This window comes from Felis catus, chromosome D4 (genome assembly GCF_018350175.1).
Source record: "Felis catus isolate Fca126 chromosome D4, F.catus_Fca126_mat1.0, whole genome shotgun sequence".
Classification (NCBI taxonomy): domain Eukaryota; kingdom Metazoa; phylum Chordata; class Mammalia; order Carnivora; family Felidae; genus Felis; species Felis catus.
This window is the reverse complement of record NC_058380.1, coordinates 7,921,253-7,925,699: the sequence shown is the minus strand read 5'-3', so window position 1 is coordinate 7,925,699 and position 4,447 is coordinate 7,921,253.

The following is a 4,447-nucleotide window of genomic DNA, read 5'->3' as shown; positions in this document are numbered from 1 at the left end:
GGAAGTACATATAGCACCTCTAAGGAGCCTGTGAAAATTGTATTTCATAGAAATACAAGTACAGAGTATGATGTGGCCACCAAACAGCCTAAGATGATTTGATACTACATTAATTAAATTATGTATCCAGGAAGAAGAAATTGATCATCTCTCTCTATATACAGCTAAACCCACACTTCGACTAATGCTTAGTTCTGACCCTTTAAGAGGATGCACAGACATGCCTGTATTTCCACAGGTGATCTGGGTGATGGAGAGATTTGGAATCATGTAAGATGAGCAACTTTTAAAGAAATTGGGATGTCTTTCCCGGATAAGACACTAGTCCCTATTTAGCACGCTGTAGAAGTGACAGTAATAGCAGATTATAAGAGCAAATGGAAAGATCAGAGTTTTGTCACTTTACACAGTAGTGTAGTGGTTATAGCATTAGACTGGCCTGGGTATACAGCCCAGCTTCACTGCTTCCTAGCTGTTTAACCTCACTCAAGTTACTTAACTGCTCTGTGCTACAGTTTTCCTATCTGTATATGGTCAAAATAACAGTACACGTGTCATTAGGATTAAACGAATTAAGCTATGTAAAACACAGAGAACCGTGGCTGGTACCTGTTAAGCACTCAATACGTTGTCGTTACCGATAAAGCACAATAGAAATTTTCCTCTTGTTGGATGACAAACGGATGATTAGACTTCTGGTGGTGGTTCAATCCGGAAAGGGAATGATGGGGAAGGAAGGAATGATCAGGTCAGGTTTGAGAATCGGAGTTTGCTTGTGTTTCTTGTGGAGTAAATCTGGCTGCAGAAAAATGCACTGTAATTACTCAAGTTAGGGTATTTAAAAATATCTAGTGACGTCCCATAACCCAGCAAGATCAAACACAAACTCATTGCCATTTGATTTTTAACTGGACTGTTAAGAAGAGAAGTGGTCTAGCCGGCCTGGGAAAACGTCTTGGACTTTGCATGAAACAATACAACCTGCTGTGAGTATTCTGTAAAAATTACTGTGAAAGTTACCTCTCACTTTACTCTGAGCGGAGGTGGCCCGTCAGAATAAATTGCAGTCCTATGGATGATCTAAGGAAAATGTGTACATACACATGAAGCAAGTTCTATCACGAAGTTAATTTTATTACATCTCTGGCCAATTGACATTTTTTTTTCTTTTTTTTCAATATATGAAATTTATTGTCAAATTGGTTTCCATACAACACCCAGTGCTCATCCCAAAAGGTGCCCTCCTCAATACCCATCACCCACCCTCCCCTCCCTCCCACCCCCCATCAACCCTCAGTTTGTTCTCAGTTTTTAAGAGTCTCTTATGCTTTGGCTCTCTCCCACTCTAACCTCTTTTTTTTTTTCCTTCCCCTCCCCCATGGGTTTCTGTTAAGTTTCTCAGGATCCACTTAAGAGTGAAAACATATGGTATCTGTCTTTCTCTGTATGGCTTATTTCACTTAGCATCACACTCTCCAGTTCCATCCACGTTGCTACAAAGGGCCATATTTCATTCTTTCTCATTGCCACATAGTATTCCATTGTGTATATAAACCACAATTTCTTTATCCATTCATCAGTTGATGGACATTTGGGCTCTTTCCATAATTTGGCTATTGTTGAGAGTGCTGCTACAAACATTGGGGTACAAGTGCCCCTATGCATCAGCACTTCTGTATCCCTTGGGTAAATTCCTAGCAGTGCTATTGCTGGGTCATAGGGTAGGTCTATTTTTAGTTTTTTGAGGAACCTCCACACGTTTTCCAGAGTGGCTGCACCAATTTCCATTCCCACCAATAGTGCAAGAGGGTTCCCGTTTCTCCACATCCTCGCCAGCATCTATAGTCTCCTGATTTGTTCATTTTGGCCACTCTGACTGGCGTGAGGTGATATCTGAGTGTGGTTTTGATTTGTATTTCCCTGATGAGGAGCAACGTTGAGCATCTTTTCATGTGCCTGTTGGCCAATTGACATTTCTTGTCTACTGTGTTTACTGCTGTAAATCTTCTTCCCCAAAATGACTGTAAATCTGTAAATGCTGTAAATCTTCTTCCCCAAAATCTTCTTCCCCAAAATTTGAGAAACAGGAGCTGGGGAGCCGTTGCCAATGTTAGGCTGGATTCTGTGGGTCCCAGAGTCTCCTGATTCCTTTATCCCTGTAGCAAATTTTTAGTGAGCTGTGTGCTAAACTCTCTCCCAAGTCCCAAGAAAAGAACAAAAAGAAGGCAGACAGTGTTGCCGCTCTCCTATAACTCACATTCTAGTGAGAAGACGCAAACAGGCAAAGGAAGGCCAGGAAGTATAGAAAGCATTCGAAGAGAACTGAACAGGGCATAAAGGTAGGACTTTCTGGATGGTTGCTTTGGACTGAGTGGCCGGGGAGGCCTCTCTAAGGAGCATCACGTCTCACTAAGACACGAATGACGATAAGCGTCCAGGACTGTGAGGCTCACCATTCTAAGGAAAGGCAGCATCTAGTACAATGATTCTAAGGTGAGAGAGAAGGCCAATTAGGCTGGAAGGCTGTGGCTAGGGTGGATAATGTTTATGGGAAGTTCAGGGATGCAGAGTCCAGATCATTTACAGCACTGTAGGACAAGATAAGATATCGAGACCGTAGCTTCAATCAGAAGCCAGGCATTTGGTAGATTTTAAGCAGAGGAGTGATTTGATCTGATTGTATTTGCATACACCCATCTTGGTATTACATGGAGATTAGATCACAGAAAGCAAGAGAGCAAGCAAGGAGATGAATTGGAAGGTTATAGCAGTAGTCCAGGCAAAGATATGGAGATGACTTAGCAGGAGATAGGGTAATGGACAGAAAGAGAAATAGTCAGATTTGGGGTAGCTTTTGGAGTTAGAGTGATGGAACTTGGGAATTCTTTGGTGAAAGACAGAGAGAGCCGAATGATGGATGTGTTCTAAGCTTTTGGCCTTAGAAATCTATAGAAATGGTGCCATTTTCAGATATTTGGGAGTTTGGGGAAGGAATGGGTTTGGGTCGGGAAAAACGAAAATTTCTCTTGTAGACAAATTAAGTTTAAATGCCTATTAGCCATTCAAGAAGAACTGTCTAGTATGAATTTGGATATTTGAATCTAAGTTTCAGAGAAGAGGTGACAAAGGGAAGATAGTGATTTGAAAGCCTTAAGCTACCTGAAACCATGAGAAAGGCTATACCACTTAAGAGGATAGGGCCAAGTTACCAGGCCAATGGGTACTCCAATATTTAGAGATCAGGTAGAAGAAAAGGAGGAGCCAGAATACAAGACTGAGAAGGCTCAACCAGTGAGTTAGGAAGAAAGGCAGGAGACATGCTAACCAAGAGGCCAAGAGAAGAAATAATTTCAAGGAAGGAAGGGTCAATTGAGTCCAACGTTGCTACACAAAATAGAGACCACTGGATTTGGCAGTTTCAATAGAATGGTGCATTCTGAAGCTCAACTGGAATAAACTGGAGAAGAGTACGTGAGGTGAGGAGACCAACAACTAATAGTACATCTAGACAATGTAATTAGTAGAGCCCTCTGAGACTGCAACAGCCTCCTCATGATACTGAAAGAGCTCAAAAGAATGGTTCATAATTTTTAAAAAAAATTTGTTAATGTTTATTTATTTTTGAGAGAGAGAGAGAGAGAAACAGAGCACGAGTGGGAGAGGAGCAGAGAGAGAGGGAGACACAGAATCAGAAGCAGGCTCCAGTCTCTGAGCTGTCAGCACAGAGCCAGACACAGGGCTCGAACTCATGAACTGTGAGATCATGACCTGAGCTGAAGCCAGACACTCAACCAACTGAGCCACCCAGGCGCCCCGAGGATGGTTCATAATAATAATGAGGGGATTTGTGCACCTGTTACTGATTTGGACCAGATGACCTTGGAAATACCTATCATGTAATGGTGGTCTATGATTCTTTTATTCTCCAGGGTTTATCTGATACTGCTCTCTTTCTTGCCTAAATTGCCAGTGCGGTGTCCCCCACCTGATCCCTCCTCAACCTTATCGGGGATAGATAAATTATTTTCATTAGACTTTATAAAATACTGGAAATAGCTCTTGAATTTTTATTACCTTCACAGTAGACTCTAGACTGGGAACAATTGGCCTCATTCAACCGTCTCATAACATAGATAAGGCAATTAAGGCTCTGAGAAGTGAAATGGCCAGTCAACTACAAAATTCAAAGATAATAGCAAAGCTAGGGCTAGAACCCACGTCACCTCATTTTGGTTCTGATCATCTCATTACTTGCCCATTTTCGGTTTCTATCTCTGATTTTTATAAACTATCTGCTTACAATAGGAACTTTGAAAGTTGTGTTACAAATAGCAAAAAACAAACAAAAAAGCAAACGAGAAACCAAGGAGCACCTCAAATTCTTAGCTTCGGAGAACGGAAGTTCTTCTTTTTTTTTTTTTTTTCAGGAATGAGCTAAGGCATTTGT